This window comes from Pongo pygmaeus, chromosome 12 (assembly GCF_028885625.2).
Source record: "Pongo pygmaeus isolate AG05252 chromosome 12, NHGRI_mPonPyg2-v2.0_pri, whole genome shotgun sequence".
NCBI lineage: Eukaryota > Metazoa > Chordata > Mammalia > Primates > Hominidae > Pongo > Pongo pygmaeus.
This window is the reverse complement of record NC_072385.2, coordinates 131,960,292-131,977,491: the sequence shown is the minus strand read 5'-3', so window position 1 is coordinate 131,977,491 and position 17,200 is coordinate 131,960,292. Positions and strand designations below refer to the sequence as shown.

Genomic DNA, 17,200 nt, shown 5'->3' with positions numbered 1-17,200 from the left:
TCCTTATTTGTAAAATTGCATGAATAATCCCTTTCTACCTAAAACAAAGGGCTGGTGAGGATACATTAGATTGGTTATGGGAAAGTACTCTTTCACGTTTCTTTCAAATTTTATTTTTTGAATATGAGATACATTTACATCATTCAAAAATAAACAAATTAATAAATGAATGAACAAGAACAATGAAAACATTTCCCCCTCAACCTGCCTTTTCCTTTAGTAACCTCCACATACAAATTTTTTTTAGCTTTTTTGTCTATCCTAGATTTTTTATGCAAATACATATGTGTATGTGAAGTCATAGTTTTGCTTCTCTTCTGCATCCTGCTTTTTTCTTTAACAAAATGTTCTTAAAATCTTTCTGCATCGGTTCAGAGTGCGTCTTCATTTTCCACATAGCTGCATAGTAAGTGAAGGCACTTTGATTGAATAGCATAAAGCATAACACAGATGTAAATCAGGTCACTTCCGCCTCCGTCTTTTATGGCGAGACAAGTGTGTCTTGCGTTCTTTATGAATAATAATAAGGGTAACCAGGGTTTAAAGGGCTGGTGCTTCTTGCCAGCCGCTGCACTGCAGGTTTTACAGGCATTAGTGTGTGTAATCCTCAACAACCCTGTGACGTGGGAAACACTCTCACTGTTTTACAGATGAAACCCCCAGGTTTTGAGGGGTGAGTGTAGAATTTGTTTATGTTTTCAAAGCCGAACTGTGAAGCCTTTTCACTCTTCTCCCCTGTTGGGCGCGATGATGTCTGAATCCCACCTTGATCTGCACAGCGTTGCTGCCCTGTAAGCCCACCACACACACCTTCACCTTCTTCAAACCAAATACCCCTGTCCTCCTGGAGACCCTCAACAACTTCTCCTGGACTCTGTCAACAGCCCCGTCCTCCAGGCACTGGCATTAGCTCCTCCAATCCACACTTCATACTGGGAAATCAAACCCTGTCTCCTCTTTGCTTAAACTCATCCATGGTCTCTCACCATCTACAGAGCTCAACCTAAACTCACCACGCCCACTCTGCCTTCCCTCCCGCTTCCCACTCCCAAACCTCTGGCCTTTCCCGATGCTGGTACCACGTCTGAACTGTGCTTGTCTAAGTCAGAAGGCATCCTTGGAGCCAGCCTGGGAGGTAACTCTCCAGCCCTCCGTGCCTTCTCCAGGAACACTAAGATTCTCCCCTTTGGGGTGGCTTCATCCTCCTGACTTTGCAGCTCCTTCTCCAGGTGTTCTCTTGTTGTGGTTGTTGTTATACCCTCACCCTTATTAAATGGCTCAAAAAGAATAGCTTTTCTGCAGAATTCTCTGATTCCATTTCTATATAACACCTGGCATGTAGTAGTTGACTCAAACATATGTTATATAAATGCACAAAAATATTTTTTTGTGTATGGATGGGGCATTTCAAATAATTCACTTAACAATGCATTTTATTTTTTAAAAAATAGGCATTTACTTCATTTAGATATGTGTTAAATTTTATCCCTTCACTTGCACCCACAAACAACCACAAATGAGAAACTCAAAAAAACAGGTGACTTCACATCAGTGAGATCAGTGTGTGTGGACCTATGAGGCACATGTAGATCTAGAGTAACTTTGCAGAACGGTGTGGGCTCAACAGGAGGAGGAAGCATGGGCATCCCAGAGGCTCTAGGTCGGAGGGGCGTGCAGTAAAAAAAGATGGAAGGTCACATGATGAAGGTGTGTATGGTATTTCATTTAAAAGAATACTACATGTGCATGCTAGGAAGTCAAGTGCCAAGTCATAGCTGAACATAAAAAGTAATTTTTTCTGCTACTTTTGACCTTCAGTTAAAAGCACTTGTTAGGTGTGCTGGGGTGCATATGGAAAGTTCTGGATCTTACTTTCACACTTCATACACTTACTGCAGGTCCTTGCACATCAGCTGTTTCTAAATTGTGAGCAAATGAAAACAAGGCTTTACATAGGAAGGTAATGGACTCATCCATTGCTGAGACTGATATTTTCTGGGTGCCCACACAATAGACATAGCAAACGATGTGCTGAGAGCTGGGTACACAAATAAGCCACACTCTGCCTTCAGGACCCCAAGCTCTCTGAATGCTTCAGATGACCCTGAAGTGCTTTGGATAAAAGATGCTGACATGGAGAGTGGTCAGCCCTGAGCGTGTTTTACTCCAAATCCAGAATCAGTGTTCTGGGTTGTTTGTGCTTCTGCTACCTGAGAGCAATTCTTCTTTTTCCAAGGTTTTTACTTCCAAGAAATAATGGAGGCCAGGCCCACCTCAAACCTTTCTAATGCTCAGCCCCAAGGCCCTAGAGCTGGGTGATGCAGTTGGTGGTCTTCACTGGGGAGCTGCCATCTGGAGGGGAACCGGGTACCTCTGTCCACTTCTCATTTCAAAAACAATACAGCTCTGGGAAATTCTAAAACACCTTCTGTGTTTCAAGGACTAAATTTAGTGTTTTAGACACTTATAACATGTAATTCTTGTAACGGTTCTATTAAGAAGCAATTATTATGGCCATTTTACTGATGGAGAAACTGAAACTGAGGTTCAAGGAGACAAGTAACTTCTCTGCAGATGATGGGGTAGAATTAGGATTTGTTCTCCAGTCTGACATCCTATAACTTTCTAGGAAATTTCTGCTGGACACTGAACTACTTACAGGAACAGCAGACCTTTCCTCTCTCAGCTCCTTGGGCAGTGTGGTAGGAGCACACTCTGCAGGTTGTGTTTCTGCTGTTTCTCTCTCAATCACCTCTTTTGGCTTATTCTGTAATAATGTATTACCATGTAGAATGCTACCTTAAAGATACACAGATTCTACCAAGTCATCTCAGTGGAAAATGTCAACTAATACTCTGTGTTTTGGCTAAATCACATATGATACAGATTCACATGCCAAATAAGATTTTTTAAAGTCTGAGGCAAACATGAGGAGGCTTTAAAAACATCTATGGCATCGTTAAGGTCTTTATCAGCATTAACCTTTTTATCAAGCTGGTGGCATACAGTCCCCTGCAACCGGAAATCATTCTCCTTTGTGTTTGGCATTTTATTCTCCATGTTTGCTATTTTTTTTAATTCATACGTTTATGTTTTTGTTTTGTAGTTGCAGAGGATGTGGGAAAACAGGCCGAATGGAATCCCACCCCACCCAGTTGTGTGGTCTGGTCCTGTCGAGTGGCCACGCCCGGCTTTGCCCCACGGACTGCTGACCGGCATCCCTCACCCTTCCAGGAAGATGTTTTCTTTTGGCGTATGTGCGGTTTTATGGACAGAACTCCCTCTGTATCCAGGCGTGGAAACACCCCTTCCAGTTGGATTTAGTTTGGTTTCACATCCCACACAGTTTTCAGGATGATATTTCTAGTCAGACAGGGTGATATAGGCATAAACGCACTAGAAACGTTTTTTCCTCTTGAAATCTTTTGAGTCTCTTGAATTCGGCTCTGATTTCCACAGAGGTGACAACCTTGCTCTCTTCATCCTTCTTTCAGACTTTGTGGAAGCTTCTGCTAGCTCCACCCTGGGCACCATGCTCACCTATCAGCAAGGGCTTGCCTGGGAGCAGCAAGTCTGCGGACAGTAACTTGAGACTGTCATGTGAGTATGCAAGGGTCTGCTCACCCAGGGAGGAGTCAGTGATCATCTCTCTTCCAAAACTGACTGTGGCTATTTCGGAACTGGGAACTTAAGTCTTCACCATGGGTTGACAAACTCAGGCCCACAGGCCAAATCTGTTCTCTACTGATGCTGTAAATAAAGTTTTATTGTCAGGTGGCCATGCCATTTGCTCGCTGTTGCCTGTAGCTCATTTCAGACAGCGGTGGCAGTGGTAAGCAGTTGCACGGAGACCATTCCCTCCACAAAGTCTAAAATAATATCTGGCTCTACAAAAAAATGTTGGCCCACCAGGTCTATGTAACATGATGATTTACAAATTGCCATTTTATAGTTTATTATGTGAAGATGTATTCTCATTAATAATGCTAAATCTATTTATTTCTATGTACTGTTTTACATATATTTCATTCTATCACCCATTTACTAAAGTACCATGACATACATAGAGAAAATAGATATTGACCATCCCCTGAGAGTCAAATACTAATCTTTAAAAAATAAGAACATGGATAACAAATCCCAGAAATCAGAGGCTCTACGTCTGCATCCTTCACAGCGTGTGGCTGTCATGGTGACCTTTATGCATTGTTACTATAGCCCTGAAAGTGAGAAATGATTGGTGAGGACTGATGAGGACTGAATGAAGAGAATGAGGACTGAGTGGAAAGATCGATGTGAAATGCAAGCATTGGTTGTGCGTCTTGCTCTTATTATTATCTAATTGGGTCTGGAGGCCCCTGGAGATCCTTGGGTGACAAGCTTGTCTGACACCCAGAAGGGTCTGCTCACCCAGGGCCTGGCTGGAGGGATCCCGGCGGACACTCCACTGAGGATGGCAGTCTCCAGGGCAAAGCGGGACAGGATTTCGGCTGCTAGAACCTCGAGATCTCTTTTTTCCCCTAACCAAGTCCAACTTGCTCTCCCACTCTGAAAATGGACACCTCTCAAAATCAAAGGTGATGCCTCAGCTGAGAACCCTACTGAAAGCCAAGTATAAACATGGATGTTGCTTGCAAAACCAGCTTACTCTTTCTCCTCGTTGTTTCATTTAATTCTGGGTGAGATTTGTATTTGAATGCTTTATATCCAACTACATTGAGCATCCTTATTTAAATGTGAACATCTAACTCAATGCCAGAATGCCAGTTCAATAAAGCCACATGTAAACATTACAACCTTATAAAATATTTCATTAAACGTCCTTAACTTATTACTAAAATTCAATGAGATGAGATAAAACAAGACAGCTTGGATGTATGAAACACTTACAGTTCAGAAACTTTAACTGCTTCTGAAGCCAAGTATGCATGAACACTCAATGTGAATAGGTTCTTTTGTTTTTTCTTGTTGTTGTTGTTGTTGTTTTAACCTCAGGGAAATGTACGATTAAACATAATGCCTTCCCCAAACTGAACCAATGAGTGCAGTGAGTTTCTTCAGGGAAAATGAATAGGGTATAGACGAGAAAATAATTAGAACAACTGTGACCTATTACAGCAGTTCATAAAGCTCTCAAAGCTTGCAGCACCCACAAGCTTGCAGCATATGGAAGACAATCCCAGCCTCTAATTTCTGTGCAGTGGTAAGTAGTTCTATTATCAGACAGGCAAATGGGGCAGTCGGCAGACAAATAAATCACGATTGCACAGTGAACCTTAAAATGCACGCCACAGCTTTCCTTATAGAGCATGCTGAGAAATTGCCATTTTTACCAGAATTTTCTTCTGCTCTTCATCAGAGTAACATATATAAAAGTACTTCTAAACGTGAGTATTGAGACGATAATACCAGAGTTCCCATTCCATTTACTCGTTCAGAACCAGAGACTTTGCAGGATCTGAGATTTGGGCCATATTTCAGTCTTGTCGACCTCCAGTCCTAAAAATATGTGCTGCCAGGCAGCAGGCACTGGGTATGCGCCAATCTCTTCCCTCCCCAATCCTCCAAATCAGACCCCACATGCTTTACTAACCAGTTCCTTCTGCTGCAAGTGTAGATTCTGTGTGCAGTCATTCTACATGAGCCATTTCCACGTGAGGGTGATGGGCACCATTCCCTCCCCACTGGCCACCTCGAGGCATCCTCTCAGCACCCACAAGGAGGCTCACATCATTCCTGCCCTATATAACTTCAGCAGTGACAACAGCTATGCCTCATCTAATTTAACTGCAAAGGGCTCTTTTTGGCATGAATTGTCTCTTTGGAGAGGATGCGCAACGCAACTTTTAACTGCCTCCCAGAAGCCATGAAGCACCAGGCAGCTAAGATGAAAGTATTTACTCAAAGCAGCAAATGGGACAAGCACCAGAGGAGGGGCTGCCTGCAGCAATCCTGGGAGCCCCGTGCTGGGCAGGGGTATCTGCGCTGTGGCTAGGAGCCCCATGCTAGGCAGGGGTACCTGCACTCTATTGCCAGGAGCCCCGTGCTGGGCAGGGGTACCCGCACTGTGGCCAGGAGCCCCGTGCTGGGCAGGGGTACCTGCACTCTGTCGCCAGGAGCCCCGTGCTGGGCAGAGGTACCTGCACTGTTGCCACGCTGGGTGGGTGATCTCGGGACCTGATATTCTTCTGCCGTCGACCAGGGTTTGAAGATGCCCACTGGATAGGAATTCACCAATTCTCCTCTGAGTTCATTTTCTAAAGGATAGAGCAACAAAACAAAATACCTTAAGTAAGAGAAGGGAGGAGGGCATAAGGAGGGTTCGTTCCCCTGTGCTGTGACACTCACAACAGCTACATTTCAAGATAAGTAACTGCACCTTGAGAAGATGTGTAAATAATTTTACTGAGAAACCTTGTTATAAACTCTAATAATGGCTAACTAGAAGTACTTTTTAAGCATTTAGTTAATTTACTTTGAAACCTAAGATATTGAGGAGTTTTAAATACATGTCCTAGGTTTGAAGGTAAAACCAAATGCACTTAATATTTAGGTTGAGCCATTACTGGCCCATTTCTCAGATGATTGCTTCTTTAACACTTTGATGTAATTAGAAAACAATTTAATAAGGGAGAAATATTTTTTGTATTTATTTTTTGGAAATAATAGAATTTCATTCATAAGAAAATATAGTTTGCTGATGACGAGGCCACTTCCAAATGTCAGCTCAATTTTATCTTACTATAACAACAACAAAAGAAATTACCTTCATTAATGGAAATGTAGACATTGTTAACTTTCTATCATGTTTTTCTGCAATGTTATCTCAGTATTAGAAACCATTGACTGTTTTAATTTGAAGAAGAAATATCCATATTATTTCAAAGTCTACTATCAAAGAGAGAATTTATTTTGTTAAACAAAATGATGAGCTAGAAAATCAGAAAGTAAAAGGGTGATGCCTCAGTTAGGGAAGCCATTGTTTCTGGTGCAAACCTCCTAATTCCAAGAGGCTCATTAAAGTGCGTCTATGGCAATAACAGACAAGTGTTAATGGGCCTCAGTGAAGTGTGTCAGGAGAACGAAGAGACCCTGAGGGGCTCCCCATGCTGTTTATGAGCAGCTAGATGCAGCAGCATTACCATAAATCCTCTAACAGATACTGTACTTCCCGCCTGTAATAAGATGATAGCCAGAGTGCTTAGCAAGTGGAACTTGAAATAAGATAACACAAGATTTCCTAGGAAACACAAAGGCAGCCGATAAAATGCAACCATAACAATTATTATTATTTCCCCTAATAAGAATTTACTAAAACAAACACATAAAGAACAAAATAATGCCAAAATAGATACATGGAGCTAGAGAGGTTTTAAAATTACCCTGAAAAATCAAGGTTCAAAATTTGAATGAGAGTTAGTGTATTTGTTTTGTTGCAAAGTCTACAGGTATCAGTTTGGAGTTATTTTGTAACATTTAAAAATATATACTTAGCTTTTAATACAAATAATAATTTGGGGTTTTATTTATAGCAGTGCACAGCTACCTACACTGGAAAATCTCTGATAACAATGGTATGTTTTATGGCTTTTTCTCAACACCCACATAGTATAAATGCAAGGAATTCCTGCAGTTTCTTCCTCAGGCAAATGCCCCTGAAACATTTTTGCACCAGACATACCACCTTGAAGTCATCTACAAAGATTCAGGAGCATTCACCCCAGACAAACAGCTTCTTTCACCTCAGGTTTGCACTCTGACCATTAATGCTCAGAATTCAGACCCACGTCATTGTGAGACAGAGACAGACATGAGAGCGCATGTGGTGATTCCCTCCCGGACAACACAGTTTGATGAGGATGAATGTGCGCTTAGTGGATACTCACTGTGACGTGGCCTCTTTTATTTTGACCTTTTGAACTGGGTCCCTACTTCCTCAATCAGATTATACTAAGGCAACTAGCATATAAACTTGACATTATTAATACTGACATAATATTATGATTTAAAAATATAACTATTCTTTTCATCAAATGTTATTGATTGTATGGACTATCATTACTGCTGGGTTAGCAAGACCCATCTCAGCCAATCTTGGTGTGAACATTTGTTGAGTGAATAAATCTCTCTGAAGTTCAGGTTCTGTATCTGACAATAGCAGGGCTAGGCTAAAAGTTTAAATATGTTTTTTAGCACCAAATGCTTTAAGCAAGAATCCCACTGCTGTGGCACTTGATATGAATCCCCAGGCAGCAAGTGAGCCATGAGTAGAGAAGTGTGGTGCTCTCCTTGTGAGGCTCACTCAGACCTCCTTTCTATGTGTGTTGTATGTTGAGTGTGAATTCGTAGCTTTGAGTCTTGGCTCAGTGGTTTCGGGAATTACCATGCAAATGTCCTCTCTGAGAAGGGCCTCTACCATGGGGCACTGCTGAAGGAAGGAAGAACCAAGCCCGTCTTCCTCCACCCTCTCTTGCCAGGGCGGTGTTCACCACCACTGTGGGACACAGATGGAAAGAAGCCAGCTCCTGGTGACTTTTCCTGGAGGTATCAGCATCTGAGGCGTGCATATTCATTCCTGCCATCATTGCTTTTCTAAGATTTCTTGTCAAGAAGACCTTTTGTTTAGCTAAGTGTTGCTGAAATGGCAGTGCCTCTGCCTGTCTGGTAACCTGAATCACACCTGCAGGATTAGCCACTAGTGTAAATGGGTCATGCTCTTTGTTTTTCACCCTAAAAGCTCCGTGTGAGATTGGTTAAAAGATGAGAGCTACACGTTGATAGTGCTTCTTTCTCAGACGTATTAACACTGAACAGCAAGAACCAGACAAATGCCTGACAAAAGCCCACCTTAGACACCACCGTAAAGAGAAGGCGAAACCATCCTCTGTGAACTGAGTTTCAGAGGAGCCTCTGCAAGGCGAGGACGCCCGAGCCTCGTTTTACATACTTTCCTGGACCCTTGCCTCGATGCTATCTGAACAGGAAAACTGCTTTAAGAAGGTTTTCTGTGTGCTTCAGCAATCAAATTTGGGATCCATAATGGCTGGAGAGGACAGCACATTACAGCATCGGGACTGGAGGGCAGTCCTGGCCGCCTGTCCCCATTGTGATTGGCAGGTCCATCTCCAGCTCTTCCGCCTGTTTCTGTAGCTCATCTCTACCGACTAACAGCCATAGGATCTCCTTGCTCAGGGGCTGGGTTGAGATGAATAAGCTGCCTGTACTATGGAGTACATAGCAGGTTCTCTATTAGCCTTTCCTGGCTGAATAAGGAGCTTGTTTCCTTTGTACCAAGTTAAACAGATTTCAGTCAGCTCACTGCGTTGCTCACAGCCTTTGCATTAGGATGTGCTCATGAGACAGTCACTCAGCTTCTAGTTGGAGGTGAGATTTAGGATATGTCCACTTTCAGTTTTTCAGAGAAAAGAAAGTAATGGTCATTTTCAGAAGATAATGATGACCATATAGACAAGGAAAATGAAATATATAATCAAATAATTAAATAAATGGGGACATCTTAAAAAGAAAAAGTAGGAAATCAGGAAAAGAACGCACAGCCAGTTTTAAAATCACCCTTCTCATTTTTAAACACTCATGTGTCCTTTGCTTTAAGTCTAGGTCAGTTACATATTTGTGGGATGGCTTCAATTATTTGGAATATTGGAATGTATTTTTGGCAATTAAAAAGGTTTGGGTCTACCTCCCATACAAGGACATTCCCATCTCAGTTTTTCCCATAGATCACCTGTGCAATATCAATATTTAGAACATAACTTTTTTTTTTTGAGGTGGAGTTTTGCTCTTGTCACCCAGGCTGGAGTACAGTGGTGCAATCTTGGCTCTGCAACCTCCACCTCCTGTGTTCAAGTGATTCTCCTGCTTCATCCTCCTAGTAGCTGAGATTACAGGTGCTCACCCCCACACCCAGCTAATTTTTGTAGTTTTAGTAGAGATGGGGTTTCACCGTGTTGGCCAGGCTGGTCTCAAACTCCTGACCTTAAGTGATCCGCCTGCCTTGGCCTCCCAAAGTGCTGGGATTACAGGCATGAATCACCATGCCTGGCATAGAATATAACCTTAATCTCAACTTCTAAGTAAGAGATCACTGATTCCAACACGTCAACTAACCATATAAAAGGACACCAGCAAATGTAATTTGTAACCTGGAAGTATGTATAGATGAAGACATCATACGAATAATCTATCCTCTAGTTTATTAGCTATTCTTAGACATGTACCTAAAGCCACAATCACATTGTTTCACAAAACTAACACTGAAGTGGAAACAGGTTTGTTTCCCACTGTGGCTCAGAGAGGGCCGGTAGCACTCCCACTGCCGAGGAAGGGGATGAGAGCCTTCCCCGTCTGCTGTGTAGCGGGGACGATGTCGTCAACAGGACTCTCACACAGGTTTGCGTGGATGTAAATGGAACAACCTTGTTGTGTCGGGAATTTGGCAGTGTGAATGAAAATTTTAAATGTGCATATGCTAGCCTGACAATTCCAGTTCCTGGTATCTACTAAATATATATATTTAGTCACACATATGCATAGATACCTGCATAAAATGTTTCAATGCAATATTGTGTATAATCAAAACTCTTCAGTGATAGAATGGTTACATTATTTGTGGTAAATAAGCAGTCTAAGACTGGCCTATAAGCACTGACAAGGCAGAATTCGCAAGATGTGTAGCAAAGTGATTAGAGGATGGTACAGGAAAGCATGCATAGTGTAACCTGTTCACATGCAACAAACTAGAACCTAGGGTGTATTCGTCTGTTCTCACACTGCTAGGAAGAACTGCCTGAGACTCGACAATTTACAAAGGAAAGAGGTTTAAATGACTCACAGTTCCACACGGCTGGGAAGGCCTCAGGAAACTTACAATCATGGCAGAGGTGAAGCAGGCACATGGCACATGATGGCAGGCGAAAGAGAGAATTTGAGAGAATCCAGGGAAAACTACCTTATAAAACCATCAGATCTTAAGAGAACTCACTCACTATCATGACAACAGCATGGGGTAAACCACCCCCATGATCCAATCACCTCCCACGAGGTTCCTCCCCAGTCCCTGGGGCTTCCAATTCAAGATGAGATTTGGGTGGGGACACAGAGCATAACCATATAATAGGGGCATGTCTTATATTTACATGTGCATGTGTGTGAATACAGAGGAAGATGCCAGTGTGGACACAGACCCAGTGGATAGCTGAGATGATCTTTGGAGACAGGAGTGGGGTTGTGACAACTAAGAAAAACTTTCACTTTTTACTGCAAATACTTTTAATTGTTTATTTCATATAAATAAATAGTTTATTTATAAATAGATAAAATATTTATTTTATATAAACAGACTGTAATGATTTATTTGATTGCCAAAGAAAATTCATGTAACATTTATGTAACAAAATAAACTGAAAAATTTAATGATTTATCTATTAGTATTTTCAAAAGATATGTGTCAATTATTGTAAAAAATGACTAATAAATTTAGGTTAGAAATTTACACTCCCAAAGTCACGTAATACTTGAAAGCAACTTGCACTCCCCAGACCCCCAAGCCATTTGCTGCTTTACAATATAGTTGAAGACAGGCCCTGGGATGCACTGGCTGTCTACAAACCAATAAATGATGTGGCAAGGACATCACATTTGTGGCTGATTAGATCATTCTAGCTCATTAAAAAACATTCTTCCATGTTAAGCAAAATGATATAGAAGAGCAAGGAAAAATGGAGGCAATTAGAACAAAGGCGGATCAGTGCCCTGTCAGAACAGAGAAGGTTGTCTGGCACCCTTGCCCTCCTTCCTTCTGCAGAAAGGTGTTGGTGAGGTGGGCCTTTGGGGCTCTCTGTCCCCTCAGGGTCTGCTGTTTGCCTGCAGCCCACTCATGGATAGTGAGGACTTATCACCAAGGCAGACCCAGCAAGAAAAACACATGGTAGAATGGCTTTTGGCATTGTTGAATATCAGCAGTGAAAGCAATTGTAAGGATAGTGCAGCCTGCCTCTTCATTTTTAGATTTGGTCACTGAAGTCCAGAAACCCTAAAGAACCTGCATAGGGTCAAAAGAGAAGTGAGCAGAAGACCCAGGACAAGGTGACAGGTATGCAGTCCCCATCACTCCTTTATTCAACAAAGTGAAAAGTAGTTTAAGGAAATCTAAGATTTAATTGCAGTGAATTTTATTAATAACAAGCTTTAGTCTTCAGGGCACATGGGAGACGTTTCCATGGGGCTTAGAAAAAGTGAGGAATAGCATTAACCAAAGAGCACTAACTGGGTTCTGCCATTCACATCTTACAGGCAATACCTGCTCTGGGAGCCCTTGAGCATAGGAACCTGGGGTACTGGGAACGAACACCCAATGCCCCCACACACATCCCTGGCCAGCAGCTGTAGGACGTGGCCCAGGAAGTGGTTCATCCATCCATATAGCTTTCAAGGCTTGTGGGTGCCTTCTGAATTTTGGAGAACCCAGTGGTTCTGCATCTCATTGAATCCAAAGCTTCCCAAGAGGCAAATGCCCAAATAAATCCCAATCAGAGGACTCAGGCATAGCCTTGCCTTCCTTTCTTTCCTGGGAAGCCCCTAGGCTCAGATGCTGAGTTCTGAGTTAGCTTAGCTGAGTTCACTTCACCCTTCCTACCAGCCCCCAAAACCTGTTCCTCTTCCCTTCACGCTGAGAGTGGAATCTCTAACAACATGCCTCTGTTGTGGATGCCTCTGACCAAGAATAAGTCCACCCAGTGACCATGATTTGTATTATTATCGTTATCATGACAGCACCTTACATGTGTATCCCAATTTAACGTTAAAAGTTATTTCACACACAAACGTGTAAAGGAGGTAGAATTATGCCTGTTTTACAGAGGAGGAATCCCAAGTTCCACAAGCATTGCTTGAGTGAGTGAGGAACAGTAGGAATCAGAGCCGAACTAAAGGAACGCACCCTAGCTCAGCTCCCAGGTCTCCCAAAGCTTGGTGACATGTTATTTCTCAATTCCTAAGACTTACCACCACCTTATGTGACCTTTAGTTTAAGCTGTTTTGTCCTCTCTGTGCCCTTAAATATAAACTATACTTCCTCACTTTGGTTCACACCATTCCTCTCTTTATGCACACCTCAATGATTTATCAGCCTTCACATCAAATTCCATCATTTCTCTACTCAAAGACTTTTAGATCATTCTGGCCCTCAGAAGGAGGCTGTTCCTCTGAATGATGAATGAGGTCATCCTCTCACTGATCCGTTCATACCTTCACACACCGTTTCACACAGCCAGCCAGTGATTCCACTGTTTGCTCACTTCTGCTAATGCCACTGTTGTTATCAAAGAAACTAGGGTGCTTGAAGATGGGGATTGCACCTGTTCATTTTTGTATTACCAGGGGCCAGAGGAGAGAGAATCCATTAAATGAATGAATTAAATAACAATAATGATAATAAAGTAGAGTTCACTTCACCCTCCTTCCAAGCCCCCCAAGGAACTCACGGCTCCTTGAGAGTACAGAAGATGTTTATTACTTGGTGAATTCTTCATTTGTTTAGCATAGTCCTTAGCACATAATATGTACTCTCAAATAATTATTAATCAAATGGAAAAATATAAGCTCTTAAAAAAAAACCAACAACCAGTAACAGGAAAGAAGACGAGAGAGCAAGTGATCATTTGAATCACTGGTGCTACCTTAGGAGTGAGTGCAAGTGGCAGAGAGACAACTCGATGTGGGTGTGTGTAAACTGTGCCTGAAGGTGTGTGTGAACCTGTGTGTGCACCTGTATCTGTACCTGTGTGGGCCCGTGTACCTGTGTGTGCGCCTATGTGTGTACCTGTATGTGTGCTTATGTACCTGTGTGTAGCTGTGTGTGCACCTGTATCTGTACCTGTGTATGCCTGTGTGTGCACCTGTGTGTACCTGTATGTGCACCTGTATCTGTACCTGTGTGCCTGCATGTGTGCCTGTGCGTGTGCTTGTGCATGTACCTGTGTACCTGTATTTGTACCTGTGTGTACCTGTATTTGTACCTGTGTGTGCCTGTGTGTGCACCTGTATCCGTACCTGTGTGTGCACCTGTGTGTGTGCTTGTGTATGTACCTGTGTGTGCACCCGTATCTGTACCTGTGTGTGCCTGTGTGTGCACTTGTATGCGTACCTGTGTGTGCACATGTATCCATACGTGTACCTGTGTGTGTGCTTGTGTATGTACCTGTGTGACTGTGTGTGAACATGTATCCGTACCTATGTGTGCCTGTGTGTGTACCTGTGTCTGTGCCTGAGTATGTACCTGTGTGTGCACACGTATCTGTACCTATGACCTATGTGTGCCTGTGTACCTGTATGTGTACCTGTGTGTGTGCCTATGTACCTGTGTGCACATGTATCTGTACCTGTGTGTACCCATGTGCGTGCATCTGTGTGTGTACCTTTATGTACCTATGTGTCTGTGAAGTGAGATTGAAAACACAAGAGTCTACTTGGCTCTCTGTTGTCTCTGACACACAGAAACTTCATGAATGAAATCATGTTACTGATTGCTAGCTGAACTCTCCTCAATTTTCAGAGAATCCTTGGGAAGAAAATCAGAATTCTAGCAGCAAGCCCTGCTCTTAAAATATATAGAAATTACTGTCTGTCAGAGGCTGTGAATGCAGAGTGTGATTTAAATGTGCTATGAGTTTAACTTAAAGCACAGCCACACATTTCAACTAGAAAATCCTAATGGTAGGGGCATGAGTGTACTTAAGGCCCTTCATCTGTGACGGAGTCGACCACGTGGAAGTGCTTTGTCTTCCAGGATGCAGTGCCAAGGACTGGGGGCTGCTCCCCTGCTCTCTAAACCTGCAGCCTTTTCCTTCACACAGCAACCACAGGAGGGTGCATGCTGAGAAGTGAGATTCATCTGCATAAATACATCCTCCAACTAACTGCTTCCAAGTGAGAGAAAAAGGACTTTCCACGTTCCAGCACTTCCATGCTCATTATTTCATTTGATCCTCAAAACAACCCTGAGAATAGGCAACCAAGATATTATTAGCTCTATTTCCAGAGAGAAACTGAGGTTCAGAAAGGTAGCTTGCCTGAGGTCACAGAGCTGAGATGGGCACCCAGGTTTCCGGGCTGGACATTGACAAGTGTCCACCCTGGCAGTCACCTCCCAACTCCCATATGTAACAAGCTTTCAGAGCAAAAATGAATGGCACGCCCCACTCTGACTGCACTGTGTCTTGGAACTGTGGCCATGGAGAGGTGACCTCCTCTCTGCAGGATCTGATTTCAGTGGCTTAGGAAGGGCCTGTCCTCCAGATTGTTAGACCAGTACCCATGCCAACCACTGAAACCCTTCCATTAGACATCCATTTATTTGAACACTTTTTTAAAAGAATTTACAAGTGCAAATGATTCTGGGCTAGCTGATATTTTGAGTCACTATTGATTAAAAAGATATTAATTTTTCATGGAACAAGGAAGATGTTTGCAATAGTATGGCCAGCATCTATCCTCATTCTCTGTCCCTCTCTCACACCCATGTACCTCCCCCCCCCCCCACTCTTGCTCTCTCATTTTCAGTCTGTATTTCACAAGGAAGAAAGCCAGACAGTAGCAATTGCCTGGATTTGGATGGAGGATTTAGGGAGGGCTGGAGGCTTAGAAGCAGGCATTGCCTCGGTTTTTCAAAGCACAGCATGCGCTTTGCAGCTAACCAGAAAGGCATGCTCTGTTTTTCATTTGGCCACTGTTTGTTGTGAATCTCTCCCTTTGGGTTTTGGGGAAGGAGCAGTGGTTTGGGAATTGCTGGCTTCCTACCAAACACCACCAAAGAGCAGTGCAGTCCCAGCGTGGCCCACAGTGGCAGGGACTGAGATGGATAAACATCACTGTAGATAAAGACTCCCACAGCCTGGGCCTCCAGGCAGGACAGAGTTGCAGGGGAGAGAAGGAGGGAGGTCATCGCTTCTCCTCTAAGTAAGGAAGGCTGCAACAGAGATGCCCACAGTGCTCAGGGTTACACAGAGGTGAGCTGACTCTGCCACAGAGGTAGGGAGGTTTTCTGAGGAGCAGTAGCTGAGCTTTGAGAAGGTCATGTCATCAGGCTATGGATGGTAAGTCACAGAGGGATATCTCCTGGACAGAAAACAGTAACACAAAAAGCATGGAGCAGTTGGAGGGAAGGGTGTGTTTAGATGGTAAGTCCTGGGGGAGCCTGAATGGTATCCCGCAGGACCCAGCGAACCTCCTGGCCTTCCCTAGAGTAGTGAAGAGCCAGGTTGCTGTTTTAGAACAGAGAGGAGGGGAAGAGACAGAGAGGAACAAACCTGGGGGAAGCAGACCACGAGAGAGCTGCTGGGGTGAAGCCTGGTCACAGAGAGGCTGCTCACCTCTGTGCAGGGAGAGTAAGTTCCCAGGGGAGGGGAGGAGAGAAAGGGTGGGGCCAGGCGGTGGGAGGAAAGAAGGAGTCTGGAACCAAGCCATCCTGTTTCCTAAAGCTTGCTTTGTTTCCATGACTCTAGAAGCAGTATAAAAGAAACATCCTTCCAGTGCACAAAGCTTGCAAGAGTAATATTATGAATGTTTGAAATCATGCCGTACTTGATGGCCCTGTAAGGTAATGACGAGGTTCTCAGTGTGATGAGGTAGAGATCCATATTTTAGCACATATTCTTCATAGCTGCAGCTCTCTGTAAAAGTTATCAGCATATGACAATTCAGAATCCCCCATGTAGTTTCTTGCAAACTATATATTGAAAAAATAGTTTGGAGATATAACTAAAAGGAGGAAGGAAGGGAGAGAGGGAAGGAGGGAGGGAGGAAAGAAGGAAGAAAGGAGAGGAGGGAAGAAAAAAGGAAGGAAGGAGAGAGAGGAAGGAAGAAAAAAGGGAGGAAGGAAGAAAGGAGGGAGGGAAGAAAAGAGAAAGAAAGAAAGAGAGAGAGAAAGAAAAAGAAAAAGAAAGAAAGAGAAAAGGGGAGAGAGAGAGAGAAACAGAGAGAGGGAGGGAGGGAGAGAAAAGAGGAAGGGAAGGAGGTAGATGGCTTGAATAATGTGGGTCATGCTGAGGCTGTTCACAATTTTAAACATCTAAAAAACACAGCTGATATCTACCTAGAAGGAATCACTAATAAATCATATTGTTTCAATATTATCAAAATATATTCTTATTAATGGCATACAAAGTAATAAACACATTACAGT

General features: G+C 43.1%; 1 protein-coding gene across 12 annotated transcripts in view; it reads right to left on the bottom strand.

Moving 5' to 3' along the window:
• Window positions 1–17,200, bottom strand: part of MYT1L (myelin transcription factor 1 like) — a 545,798-nt gene that overhangs the window by 377,651 nt on the left and 150,947 nt on the right. For all 12 annotated transcript variants that reach the window (XM_054475542.2, XM_054475556.2, XM_063649009.1 and 9 more), the window contains exon 3: window positions 6,141–6,257. The gene's annotated coding sequence lies outside the window, so the exon portion shown is untranslated. The remainder of the gene's footprint in view (window positions 1–6,140; window positions 6,258–17,200) is intronic.